Source organism: Pristiophorus japonicus, chromosome 5 (genome assembly GCF_044704955.1).
Source record: "Pristiophorus japonicus isolate sPriJap1 chromosome 5, sPriJap1.hap1, whole genome shotgun sequence".
NCBI classification, from domain to species: Eukaryota; Metazoa; Chordata; class Chondrichthyes; family Pristiophoridae; genus Pristiophorus; species Pristiophorus japonicus.
The window spans coordinates 218,275,079-218,290,149 of NC_091981.1; positions in this window are offsets into that span (position 1 = coordinate 218,275,079).

Here is a 15,071-nt window from a genome sequence, read left to right on the forward strand (position 1 = left end):
ATTACCTAGCCATACTGCTGACAGTAAAGGACAACTAACCAGAGTGTTATAATTAAGGCAATCTCCTAATACATTTACGCTCGCTGGAAAAGGAGGGAGGAGAGAGAACAAAGGGGAGAGGTGAGGAGGAGAGGGAGAGGGAGAAGGGGGCATGGGAGGGGGAAATTGAGTCGCAGGAAGTTACACAGTGAGGTTCCTCAGGGGTCGATATTAGGACCACTACTTTTCTTGATATATATTAATGACTTAGGGGCCGAAATTGGTGGACTTAGCGTCTGTTGCCGCTGAGTTTTCTGGGTGGTCTCCCTTCCGAAGGAGTTTGGTGGAGGCCTCCCACCGGCGGGGAGAGAAGACCGCTGGGGACCGCCCGCTGACATCCGCTGGCACGCAATGCATGTAAGTGTCCTCCTGCCTGCCCAGCTGCCAGTTTGGTCCGGGCGGTCCTCCGCTGCAGCAGGGGGAAGGACCGTTCGTGGAGGCAGGTGTGACCTCAACAGTAAGTAAGAAGACCTGCAAAAAAAGGTGAGTACACTTCTTTTCTTTTTTTTTTGCAGCAATTCAGGTGGATGAGGTCCCCTGAAGGTTTTCTAGTGTTTTTTTTTTTGGAAATTTTTAATTTTATCTGTTCCCCCCTCCCTGGGCCAGACTCAATCCTCGGCAAAGTATGGGAGCTCCCGCCCACTGCCGCCCAGATTCAGGGCGTAAGTCCCTTTTTTGCCACTGGGCGGTCTTTCCAGGACTTTTTCATGAAACTTCCACCCAAAGTACCATCAGGATCTCAGCGGTCCTTCGGATGGCACTTGGGCGGAACTTAGCTTTCATCAAGTTCGGGGCCTTAGACTTGGGTGTAGACTTCAAGAGGACATAGACAGGCTGATGGAATGGGTGGACAAGTGTCAAAAGAAATTTAACGCAGAATAGTGCGAAGTGATACATTTTGGCAGGAAGAATGAGGAGAGGCAATATAAACTAAAGGGTAAAATTCTAAAGGAAGTGCATGAACTGAGAGACCTGGGGGTATATGTGCACAAATCGTTGAAGGTGGCAGGGCAGGTTGAGAAAGCGGTTAAAAAAGCATATGGGATCCTGGGCTTCATAAACAGAGGCATAGAGTACAAAAACAAGGAAGTTATGATGAACCTTTACAAAAAACTGGTTTGGTCTCAACTGGAGTATTGTATCCAATTCTGGGTACCGCATTTTAGGAAGGATGTGAAGGCATTAGAGAGGGTGCAGAAAACATTTACAAGAATGGTTCCAGGGATGAGGGATTTCAATTACATGAGAGGAGATTTGATAGAAATGTTCAAAATCATGAGGAGTCTAGAAGGGTCGAGAACAAGAGGACGCAGATTTAAAGTGATTGGCAGAAGAACCAAAGGCGACAAGAGGAGAATTTTTTTTACGCAGCGAGTTGGTAGGATCTGGAATGCAGTGCTTGAAAGGGTGGTAGAGGCAGCTTCAAACGTGGCTTTCAAAAGGGAATTGGGTAAGTACCTGAAGGGGAAAAAAAATGCAGGGCTATGGGGAAAGAGTGTGGGAATGGAACTAGCTGAAGGGCTCTTGTTGAGAGTTGGCACAAGCTCGACGGGGCGAATGGCTTCCTTCTGTGCTGTAACCATTCTATGAATCTATAAAGTGAGGGTAAGGAAGAGGTAATTGAAATTGAGGTGAGGAGTGGAGGAAAGGGAGGAAGAAGAGTGAAAAAGGAGTGGAGAAATGGAAAGAGAGGGGGATTGGAGAGAAGGGGTGAAGTGAGGGAGAGGGTAGGAGAGGGAGCATAGGTTAGGGGAAGTTGGAGAGGGTGGTTTTGAGGATGAGTGAGGGGGAGGAGATGGAGGAAGAAGGAAAAGAGGGGAGATAGGAGAAAGTTAGAATGGAGACAAGGGGGAAATTTTAACCTAAAGAAACAGGTGGGTTGGGGATTGGGGGTAGTTAAAGTGTTAAAAATGTGAATCCCGACCTGAATCCACCCCCAACTCGCCCACTTCCGGTTTTAGCAGAGGCGGGACGGGGGCTGGAAGTTGCTTCTTTAACCTCCATTTTGTATTTGCCTGCAGCTGGTCGGATTTTGCACACTTCGTAAAACTCGTCAGCTACAGCAAGGCTGCATCCAGGAGGTAAGTTCCTTTATATCTACCTTCTGGATCCAGGATCCTGGCCTAACCCGCCCCCGCGATGGAAGCTCCTCCCCCCCTCCCCCCCCCACGAGGTCTCCGAGTGCCTTCCCGGACTCCAATCTTGCCCCTCAGGCCGGCCCTGTTCCTCTCTCCTCCGCCCCACCGATGATCCTGAGGCTGGCCCCACCCCAATCGTTGCTTCTTTCCCTGCCCCCCGATGCTCCTGCCCTAATGCTTCCCTCCCTCAGCAACCCTCTCCCCCCCCTGAAATCCTCTGGCCCCGATCTTCTCTCCAACCCTGGAGATACTCCGACCCTGATCCTCCTCTGGACGACCCCGGCCCCCCCACCTGATTCCTCCCTCCCTCCTCTCTGCGGCATAGTGTCGCAGGCCTACCCGGCTGCAGCCAGCCTCTCCATTTTGTCAGAAAAGAGTAGGAAACAGACTTCCCATGCAAATCAGGCCCTGCCGTTAAAGTAGACATGGCCTGCCGGAAACCCATTCTCCCGGGTTTCCCGACCGCCTTGAAGTCCCCATGACCCCAACCCACCTTCCCCATTAAAATTCAGCCCAACATGTGGGAGAGGAGTGGGTACAGTGGCTCGGGTTGGACAGAGGATCAGTTGAAGATAGGAGAGGTAGGGAGAGCGGAGAGGTGGGGGAGACTTGGGGAGGAGAGGTTGGGAGGGGAAAGACATGGGAGGTGGGGAAAGGAGAAGTGGGGTGAGGAGAGATTGAGAGAGATGGGAGAGGAGAGATAAATAGGGGCAAGATGGAAAGGATCAAAGGGAAGGGAGAAGAAAAAGGAGAGAAAGGGAAGTAAGGTGGGAGGGTAGGGAAGACGCGAGGGGGGAAGAGGTGTGAGGAGGAATGTGCAGAGGGAGAGAAGGAGAAGAGAATGATAGGGAGGTGCATGAGAGGAATGGGGCATAGCACACTGAGGGCCAAACTTGGCAGCAAGCTCCATGAGGAAAGGCTGCCAGTAGGGCAGAAGCTCCCAAAAACCTGTAAGGAGAAAAAATATTTTAAAAATTACATTAGAATTCCCTCTTAACTACATTGCTTAACGACACCAACATGGTTGATAGCCAACACAATGAAAGCTCAAAAACTAGATTGATCCACGTGGGCATTCTGTGCTGGATTTTTACTCGGAGGGAGCGTAGAGAGGGTGCTGGATTGAGGTTGGGAAACCCGGAAGAATGGGTTTCCCTCAGGCCCTGCCGAATTTCACAGCAGGACCTGATTAACATTCTTTTCTCCATTTCCCAGTTACAGCTAGCCAGGTTGAGAGGCTGGGTGGCCATCGGGCAGGTAGGCCTTTGGCACGTGGTTGTAGCCAGGGATTGGAGAGGAGAGAGGGCCGAGTCGGAGGCCAGGGTGAGCTGGAGATCGGAGCCATGAGGGAACAGAGGCCATGTTCAGGGGGGCGGTGGTTGGAAATCGGAGGCCAGAGAGGCCTGAGTGGGGTGGGGGTCGGAGGGTGTGTGTGAGATTGCAGGCCGGTGGGACAGGGCGGGGAGGGGTTGCGAGATGGGAAGCTGGTGTTGGGGTGGGGGGTGAGTGTGTGAGATTGGAGGTCGATGGGGGAGGGGAATGTGGGATTGGGATATCGGAGGCCTGCGGCAATGGAGGCTGTGGGGGTGGAGGGAGTGAGATCGGAGGTCTTGTGGGGGAGCTGGTGGAAGCACTTACCTCCTGGATTCAACAGTCCTCGTCTCCCTTTAGCCAGTAGATTTCCAAAAGCCTGGAAAAACCAGCCAGCCAGAGTTAAATTTAAATGGTGGATCAATATGAGCCATGCAGCCTCAGTTCAGCTGTGGCTCAGGTGATAGCATCCTCACCTCTGAGTCAGAAGGTTGTGGGTTCAAAGAGCAGGGGAATTATCCTCAGTGTCTTGGCCAATATTTATCCCTCAATCAACATCACTAAAACAGATTATTTTGTCATTATCACATTGATATTTGTGGGAGCTTGCTGTGTACAAATTAGCTGCCAGGTTTCCTACATTACAACAGTGACTGCACTTCAAAAAGTACTTAATTGACTGTAAAACACTTTGGGACATTCGGTGGTCGTGAAAGGTACTATATAAATCCAAATCTTTCCTTCTGTCTTGTTATGTTTAAATTGACAACCTGCCTCCTGGGAATGGATTGGTTGATGGCACCTAACCGCACCCCCGCCCCCCCCCCCGCCCGACCACCACCCCCTCGTCTCTATTAAAACCGAAAGTGGGTGAGTGGGATTCAGATTTTTAACACTTTGGCCCACCTGTCTTTGAGGTTAAAATTCCCCCGTGTCCAGAGTCTACAACTGCATGCCAAATCAATGTTATTTTTGAACACAAATTGTTTTATTGCTTTAGCTGTTATGTTATGTGTGTAGTCCCTGGGTGCAGGTGTGTTTTAACTTGAATAAAGCATTGCCGGTTGAGACCGGGGTATTTGTCCTTGACTCATTCATTTTGTTCAGTGCAGTAATCACTCCCAGCTCTAGAACTAGTGTAATGTGGGGATGCATCGAAAACACCTAAGGGAAACCACTTACAGAATCTGGTGACCACAGAAGGACGCTGGGTGTACTGAACAGAGAGTTATGGAAGATATTAAGGCCAACAGATCGGCAATGGGGGTTAGGATTTCCTCATATATCTTTGGGAAAGTTAACGTAATACAGCTGTGGGTACTAGAACTTTTGTGGAGTCCGGAGGTCAAAGCCGCTGAGTGGACGGGGAGTAAGGAGCATAGAAAGGCAAAAGAAAAGGCCTTTCTCGCTCCTGTGTCTGCAGAAGCAAGTCTAACTACTTAGGGAGCAGGTTGGTAGGCTTAAAGCAGAGCTCAAAGAGTCCGAGGAGCAGTCAGCCGCATTGGCCGTGGTAGGAATGAGGCTTTTAGATGAGTTGCGCGAGAAAAGCAGGAGAGGCACACTCAGGAGGAAACCTCCCGTAACACCGGGAGTACCTGCAGTGTTAGGTAACAGAGGCCAAGCTCAATGAGCAGGTTACACGGGAGGAGACCGCTTGTCTAGCGGGTAAAGTAAACGGGCTGGAGGGGCAACTGAAGGATATTAAGACAGCTTACAGGATAGCTGGCAGTAGAGGGTTTGAGAGGGAATCATGGGCCCTGCCAAGAGAAAATCCAAAGCTTGACCCACGTTCTATCCAAGGCCAAAGGAATGGCCCCGGGGGGAGCCCAGGTGGACTGGGAAGGGGAAGGGGAAGACAGTGAGGATTGGGAGCCAGACAGGGATGCATGACCTCCGCCAGAGGCGCCGGGATCCATGCATCCTATACAGCAGCAGAAATACTGTGCGCCCGTAGACAGCCAAGGTCAGGGGGCACTGCAAAGTGATTTTGTGGTCCCATTCACAACCCCACAGTTACAAAATATGATTTCAGGGATGCCCAAGCTTACCAACGAAGGAGACCTGTTGGTCCACTTCACGGAGGTGGAACAGGTGGGAGGGATTAATGGGTATAATGAAGCAGAGGTTCACAAGCTGCTATTATTTTCCCTGGAGGGGAAGATGTATCAGACCCTATCTGCCGAAAAGCAAGAGAGGGCAGGGAACCATAGAGGGCTTAAAGGAGGAAATCCTAAGAGCCATGGGTCACACCTAAGGTAGTTCATTCTCCAGGGTGGAAAGGACGCTGAAACTGGCTCGGGAAGCACCTCAGGCTTTTGCGGACCGGCTCGCGCTGGTCTATAATAAAGCCTGTAATGGAGTACTGGACCGAGCGCAGTTGCAGGGGGAGCCAAGGAACCATTGGCTCAGGACCCGAGTGTCAAAGAATTTGCCCCGGATTAGGGTAAAGTCCGAGAACTGGTTTGACCCTGAGAATTTCCAGAACACGGAGGCCGATGTGCTCCATCACATGAGTCTGGCATTTAAGGCTGGCGTGGAGGAGGAGGTCAAACCAGTTAAAGGGAAGGTTCACGAGATGAAGCCCAGTGGGGGTAGTAAAAGGGAATGGCGTCAGGAAGGAGGCAGCTCAGAGAGGGTTAGGACGTGTTTCGGGTGTGGGAAGCTGGGCCACTGGAGGAAAGACTGCCCAGCCCTGAGGAAGGGACAAGGGGAAGAGGATCCTCCGACGCCCGTGGCGAAACCTGTTGAGGTGAAGGGGCCGAACACCGAACGATTCAATGTTCTGATGGCCGCCCTACGAACAGTTTTCGTGCCGGAGCAGGGAAGGTAAGACGCTGTGGTGAGCAGAGAAGTCCCAACCGCTCCGGTAAACCCAGCACCCTGACTAGCATGCACCCAGCCTGAGTACCTGTGTCTGCTCATTTATGATGAGTGGAAGAGACCTTGTGTGAAGATGGGGGTGGAGAAGGTTAGTGGGGAAGTATTTGTTGGACACCGGAGCTTCCAGCACGGTGATTCATGCAAATGATCTGACTACCTCATCTTGGTCTAGCAAGTTTCCATATAGTCTGGTGGGGTTCACAGGGAACGAACAGGCGGGGTCGATCGCCAGGCCGCTAGCCATCGATTTAGGATCACACCATGCAAAATGGAAGTGCGTCCTGCTGAAATTGGAGCAGCCAGGTTCAGGAGTCCGAGAGGCAGATTTTTTGCTAGCCCATAGAATAATAGTGGATTTCAGGAACCACTGTCGTTGGGGGGTGGTGTGTACAGGGAAGGAGAGGGGTTATCCCGGAGAAAAGGGAGGGTAAAGGCACAGTGTGTACAATGAAGCCAAAGGGTAGTTACAACCTAGAGCAATTGGTCAATACTACCCCAGCCGAGTACCAGGCTTACGTGCGGGCCAATCTCGCATCGTTCGCCACACACAAACACAACTGCTGTAGGGTGACGGGAGTATAAGTCAGGGTACAAGGAGACCCTATGTCCCAGCCGCAGAAACAGTAATTTCCCCAGGGAGGCAGAGGCCAACTTAGAGACGGCACTGGGATCTCTGGTAGCCCAGAAAGTGTTGAGGCCCATAGTCACACACGTGAACTCTCCACTTTGGCCAGTTCGGAAACCGGACCAGTCGTGGAGGGCCACCAGCTTGCGCACCCACTGTCGCTGCCGTAGCTGACCTGATAGGGAGCATTCCAGCATCCGCAACCACATTCACAGTGCTGGACATCTCGAACGGGTTCTGGTCAATTCCCCTCAAAAGAGAAGACCAGTACAGATTCGCCTTCATAGTTAAAAGGCAACAGTATACCTGGACGTGCCTTCCCCAGGGCTTCCACAACAGCACCTCCATTTTTCACCAATGTATGTGTTATATATGTAAACCTGTATATACCTTGTGTAGCCACTGGGGGCTCATCCCCTGGAGTCCCAAGGGATCCCACAATCCCTTGGGAGCACTGGTAGTTAAGGAGGCCTCACAGGCTGGAGAGGCACTCTGGAAACCTGCAATAAAAGACTACGGTCACACTTTACTTTGAGCTCACAGTATTTAGTCAGACTCTTTATTCATACATAACAGTATGGCTTGCAGTTTAAAGGGTTTCAGCAGGCCTCAGCAGTTCGTGCAGTATGTAGATGATCTGCTTTTGTTCTCCGACGAGGGGGAGGAGCATGGTTCGCTGCTGTCCAAGCTGCTGGAGCTGTTGAAGGACACCGGGTTCAAGGTTCATCCCAAGAAAGCTCAGATCGGTCAGAGGGAAGTCAAATTCCTCGGGCTGACCATAAGGGCTATTGACGAGGCCAAATGGAAGGCGGTACAGGATTTACTAGCCCCCACGCCCGTGAGAGCCTTCCTGGGGCTCACGGGGTACTGCAGGGATTTTATTGAGGATTACGCCGCCACGGCAGCCCCTCTACTTTGGCTCCTCCGCAAGGGAGTCAGATGGGAGTGGGATGAGGACTGCACGGCTGCGTTCAATCGTCTCAAGGGAGACCTGCAGACGGCACCCGCACTGGCAGAGATTAATGGTGGGGAGGACATATTTTTGGAAGTAGCAGCCAGCAGGGACAGTTTGAGCACGGTGCTGCTCCAGGAGCGGCACGGCAATCTGAGGCCCGTGGTATACGCATCAACAGTCCTCACGGATGTAGAACGGGGATATTCCAATTGCGAGAGGCATCTCCTAGCCACGCATTGAGCCGTGAAGCGCTCCCAGCTCTTCACGGGGTCTACTAAATCACCATACCCCCACTCACATGTTATTAGATGGGAGAATAAAGGACAGCACGGTGAACAGTGCTCGCATTGCTCGCTGGACTTTATTGCTCTCACAGATGAATCTGAAAGTGCAAGGCCTGTGTGAGCCCAAGCTGGCAGCTAACATGATCTATGCAGGGGTGGCCCATAAGTGTTCGGTCGAGAGATTATGGGATGTAGACATAAGATTTCGGGCAGGGTTACACCCCACGGGCCGCAAAATATATGTCGACGGATCCAGTTCGGTAGTAGCAGGGGAGCGTTTCACCAGGTGCGGGATTTATGACCCGACAGCAGGCATTGCAAGGGCCATTAAACTCCCGAGTGCCTTGAGCGCTCAGCACGCCGAACTGTCGGTGGTGGTGTACGTCGTTACCCACGCCGACGAGGTCCTGACACCATCTGCTTGGATTTCATGTTCGCGTGCAATCCGTGCACCGAATATTTGGCTCTCTGGTCTCGTGGCGGTTTTACTTACGCAGACAGGAAGCCCTTAGCAACCTAACCACTGTTGCAAAGGATCTTAGAGGCCGTGGGAACCCAGGGAAGCCATTGCATTCTGTCATGTATATATGCTTGGGGTTACTAGTCATCAGGGGGTGCCACTGTCAGAGGTCATTGGGCTGTACGCACGTATGGTGCGGGCCAAGTATATAAAGGAAGCCAACATGTAATGTGGGCATTTTGGGCCTGAATAAAGTTGAGCCAGGTTTGCACCTGAGTGAGTTTACAGTATTCAGTCTATCGAGTTATTACATACATAACATTTGGCAACGAGATAACTCAAGAACCTTCGCATGCAAAATGAGCACCATTGGAATTCTGGAGAGATTCATGGAGGGAGAGGACTGGTCAGATTTTATCAGTCGCCTGGACCAGTACTTCGTGGCCAACAAAATGAAGGAAGCTACTGACGCAGTTAGGCGCACGGCGGTTTTCCTCACTGTTTGCGGTCCGAAAATCTATGGCCTCATAAAGAATCTCCTCTTGTCTGCACGTCCAACAGACAAGGACTATGAGGAATTGTGTGCTCTGATATGTAACCATCTCAAACCAAAAGAAGGCATCATCAACCCACGCTATCGACTCTACACGCATGTTCGTTCTGAGGACCAGGAAGTGTTGGAATTCGTCGCTAACCTAAGACGTCTTGCTGGGCCATGTAAGTTCGAAGACGCATTGGGAGACATGTTGCGAGATTTCTTCGTAATAGGAATCAACCACGAGGTGATCCTCCGGAAGTTATTGGCTGCGGATTTGCTGGATTTGAGCAAGGCCATCGCTATTGCCCAGGCATGCATGACGACGGATGATAATTTAAGGCAGGTATCATCAAAGAGTCAGAGCTCCATGGCAGGTATTGTAAAGAAGATTGTGTCATCGTATGGCAGAGCTGCTTATGGCAGGGCCTACTCGACTGCGTATGAGAAACCTGTAGCTGCTCAAAGTCCGCCAATGGGTATAAATCCGATTTCACCCTGTTGCCGATGTAGGGGCAATCTTCGGCATCATCAGTGTCGTTTTAAACAGTACATCTGTAAAGGCTGTTCGAAAGCAGGGCATCTTCAACGAATGTGTCCACAACTGAACAAGCGTGCTGCTTCTCATCACATTGATGATGACGACCAGTCCAGCGCGGACCTGGATATGCAACCCGAGATACCCAAGGAGGAAGTGTTTGGACTGTATTCGTTCCTGACAAAGAGCTAACCAATAATGGTTAATGTGAAACTAAATGGAGTGCCGGTATCGATGGAATTGGACACAGGTGCGAGTCAGTCGATAATGAGCCAAAGGACATTTGACAGGCTGTGGGACACTAAGGCTGTGAAGCCTAAGCTGAGTCCAGTCAATGCCAAGTTGCGTACTTATACCAAAGAACTCATACCGGTGATTGGCAGTGCAGTAGTCAAGGTGTCTTATGATGGTGTGGTTCATGATCTACCATTATGGATCGTTCCAGGAAATGGTCCAATGGTCGGCAGGAATTGGCTCGAAAAAATCAAATGGAATTGGAACGATATCAAAGCATTGTCATCGGTGGATGACACTTCATGTGCTCAAGTGCTGAGAAAGTTTCCCTCGCTGTTTGACATATGAGGAGAGACTGGATCAACTGGGCCTTTATACATTGGAGTTTAGAAGGATGAGAGGGGATCTCATAGAAACATACAAGATTCTGACGGGATGGGACAGGTTAGATGTGGGTAGATTGTTCCCAATGTTGGGGAAGTCCAGAACCAGGGGACACAATCGTAGGATAAGGGGTAGGCCATTTAGGACTGAGATGAGGAGAAACTTCTTCACTCAGAGAGTTGTTAACCTATGGAATTCCCTGCCGTAGAGAGTTGTTGATGCCAGTTCATTGGATATATTCAAGAGGGAGTTAGATATAGCCCTTACGGCTAAGGGGATCAAGGGGTATGGAGAGAAAGCAGGAAAGGTGTACTGAGGGAATGATCAGCAATGATCTTATCGAATGGTGGTGCAGGCTTGAAGGGCCGAATGGCCTACTCCTGCACCTATTTTCTATGTTTCTATATTTCTATGCTGTTTGAACCGGGCATCAGCAATTTCAAGGGAGCCAAGGTGCAGATTCACCTGGACTTGGGTCCAAGACCCGTCCATCACAAAGCTCGGGCTGTTCCGTACATGATGAGGGAGAAGGTCAAAATTGAGCTGGACAGACTCCAACGTGAAGGGGTCATATCACCGGTTGAATTCAACAAATGAGCCAGTCCGATTGTTCCTGGGTTGAAGAGTGATGGCACTGACAGAATTTGGTGACGACTACAAGGTCACAATCAACCAATTTTCGAAACAGGATCAGTACCCGTTACTGATGACTGATGACTTTTTTGCAATGCTCGTCAGTGGGAAGTCGGTCACTAAACTGGATCTGATGTCGGCCTATATGACACAGGAGCTCATCGACACAGGAGTGCATCAACACTCATAAAGGACTGTTTATCTACAACAGGTGTCCTTTTGGAATTCGCTCGGCTGCAGCCATATTTCAGAGGAACATGGAGAATCTACTGAAGTCCGTCCCTAGAACCGTCATGTTTCAAGATAACATTCTGGTCACAGGTCGTGACACTGCCGAACACCTGAACAACCTTGAAGAGGTTCTACATCATCTGGACAAAGTCGAACTCAGGCTGAAACGTTCGAAGTGCATCTTCATGGCACTGGAAGTTGAATTTCTTGAGAGGAAGATTGCTGCTGATGGCATCAGGCCTACGGACTCGAAAACCAAGGCTACCAAAAAGACACCCAGGCCTCAGAATGTGACAGAGCTGCATTCGTTCCTCGGTCTACTCAACTACTTCAGTAATTTCTTACCTAGATTGAGCACTTTATTAGAGCCACTGCACATGCTACTCAGAAAAGGCGACAACTGGGTTTGGGGTGTGTCTCAAGATAGAGCTTTCGAGAAAGCTACAAATCTGCTTTGCTCTAACAAGTTGCTGGTACATTATGATCTGTGAAAGTGTCTAGTATTGGCCTGTGATGCTTCATCATATGGGGTTGGCTGCATGCTCCAACAAGCTAATGAGTCGGGTAAACTACAACCTGTTGCGTATGCTTCGAAAAGTTTGTCAAGGCATAAAGCGGCTACAGCATGGTAGAAAAAGAAGCTTTAGCCTGCGTGTATGAGGTTAAAAAGATGCATCAGTACCTGTTTGGTCTTCGTGTTGAACTCGAAACGGATCACAAGCCACTCATTTCATTGTTTTCGGAAAACAAAGGTATCAATACCAATGCACCGGCCCGCATCCAGAGGTGGGCGCTGACATTATCTGCCTATGATTATGTCATTCGCCATAGACCTGGCACCGAGAATTGTGCCGATGCACTGAGCCGTCTGCCGTTGCCCACACTGGAAGTGGAGATGCCACAACCTGAAGATCTACTGTTAGTTATGGATGCTTTTGAGAGTGAAGGAACCCCTGTCACTGCTCAACAAGTTAGGACCTGGACCAGACAGGACCCGATTTTATCGGTTGCAAAATGTTGTGTCCTTAGTGGTGATTGATCTGCTATACCTATGGAAATGTGTGATGAGACCAAACCTTACAACTGTCGCAAAGACGAACTATCCATTCAGTCAGATTGTTTACTGTGGGGTAATCCTGTTGTTATGCCTAAGAAAGGCAGAGAGAAATTTGTGCATGATCTACACAGCACTCATCCCGGTATTGTCATGATGAAAGCCATCGCCAGGTCTCACGTATGGTGGCCTGAAATTGACTCTGATCTGGAATCATGTGTGCATCAGTGCAACACTTGCATGCAGCTAAGCAAAGTACCAGCGAAATCTCAGCTAAGTCTGTGGTCATGGCCATCCAAACCGTGGTCGAGGATCCACATAGACTTTGCAGGTCGTTTCCTGGGTAAGATGTTTTTTGTTGTGGTGGATGCATATTCCAAGTGGATAGAGTGTACAATCATGTAATCCAGTACATCCACAGCTACCATTGAGAGCCTTCGTGTCATGTTTGCTACTCATGGTCTGCCTGACATCGTTGTGAGCGACAATGGATCTTGCTTCACAAGTCCGGAGTTTCAAGAGTTCACAATGGTATTAAACACGTGAGGTCAGCACCATTCAAACCTGCTTCTAATGGTCAAGCAGAGCGTGCAGTCCAAACAATCAAGCAAAGTATGAAACGTGTAACTCAGGGTTCACTGCAGACTCGCTTGTCATGCATATTGCTTAGTTACAGGACAAGACCCCACACGCTCATTGGGGTTTTCCCTGCTGAACTATTGATGAAGAGAGGTCTCAAGACCAAGCTCTCTCTTGTCTATCCTGACTTGAATGATCATGTTGAAAACAGACGTCAAAATCAGCAGTGGTATCATGATCATACTGCTGTGTCACGCGACATCTTTGTTAACGATCCTGTGTACATGCTAAATTATGGTCAAGGTCCCAAGTGGGTCGCCGGTACTGTTACGGCCAAGGAATGTAACAGAGTGTTTATTGTCAGGCTCAAGAATGGGCAAACATGCAGGAAACATGTTGATCAGATAAAGCTGCGGCACACGGATGAACTCGAACAAGTTGAGGAAGTTACGATCAGTGACCAACCAACCAAGATTCATTCATCAGAGGACTCCGCCGTCATCAATGAATCTGGACTTTCAATCTCTGACATGGTCATTACCACTTCCATCAGATCGGCTACCCAGCCTCCAGTCATAACTGACTCAGAACTCTCGCCCAAAACTGAAGTTGAACTGAGACAATCAATTCGTGAGCGGAAAGCCCCGGACCATCTTAACTTGTAAAAAGACTGATACTAAGATCTTGAAGGGGGATTTTGTCATTTATGTATGCTTGGGGTTACTAGCCACAAGGGGATGCCACTGCCGGAGGTCATTGGGCTGTACGCACATGTGGTGTGGGCCAGTTATATAAAGGAAGCCACCATGTAATGCGGGCACTTTGGGCCTGAATAAAGTTGAGCCAGGTTTGCACCTGAATGAGTTTACAGTATTCAGTTTATGAATGTGTTATTACATACATAACACATTCATAAAGTAAAGGCCCATTTCAAGAAAGAGCCCAGAGGAGAAGGCAACCAAAAAGGCTGGTGAGTTAGCCAAGAAGGGAGCCAAAACAGGAGAGTTTTGGTACCCATACTGGGTCCAGCCAGGTAGCAGCGATCCGGGACAAAGGGGGAACACAAGGAAGTGTAGGGCTAGCGTTGGCCCCGGACTTGAGGAAAGTCCAGGCACAGGATCCCGTTCTCAAGGTTGTCCTGGAACAGCTGGCTAGGGGATAAAAGGTAGAAAGTCCGTTCGGGGTAGCAGGCATTACTTTAAAGGAGGGAATGCTTTTCAGGGGAGATCAGTGGGTGGTTCCAGAACAGCACCAGAGGGAATTCCTCCAGATAGCCCATGGGGGCGCAGGAGCAGGACACCCAGGGCCGGAGACTATCTGGCAGAGGGTAGAACAGGCAACTGAGGGAGGATGTCCGCTATTTTTGCGCAGACTGTCTAGTGTGCGCAGCGAACAACCCTGATCCCCAGAAAAGAAAGGTTCCCATGGGACACACGAGAAGGTTAGAGGGACCATGGCAGTCGGTACAGGTCGATTACATTGGGCCATTGCCCATCGCAAAGGGGGGGTTACAAATACTGTTTGGTCCTAGTGGACATTTTTTCGAAGTGGGTTGAAGCCTTCCCTTGCCGATCAGCCACGGCGTTGGTGATGGCAAGGAACTTGGTGAGGGAAGTGTTCTCTAGGTGGGGACTGCCGCAGATCGGGAGTCCGTCCAGGGGAGCCACTTCACAGGGCAGGTCATGCAGGCTACTTTGAAAGTGCTAGGGATAGAAGGGAAATGGTATGTGGCTCACAAGCCACAATCATCGGGAGTTGTGGAGCGACTTAATCAGACCATCAAAGAAAGGCTGTGGAAGGAAACAAGACAGTCCCCGTAAAAGTGGGTTGAGGTCCTGCCGTTTGTCCTGATGGGGGTCCGATCCAGCCTCTCCAGAAGCACAGGTTATTCCCCGCATGAGCTCATGACTGGTCGGATCATGCACACGCCCACCCATGTTCTGGCGCCTGTTCTCACAGCGGGGCAGGTGAGAGAGGCAAGCCGGGACAAGTTTGACAAGAATCTGTTCAAGCACCTGAAACAGATTAATTGGCAAGCTGCCAGCAACATGGGACAGCAGTACCAGAGTAATCGGTTGCTGCTCGAACCCCAGAGATATCCCACGAGTGGAAGGTGGGGGATCAGGTCATGGTCCGTAATTACAATCAGGTGGGCACATTTGAGCCTTTGTACATGGGACCCTACTGCATC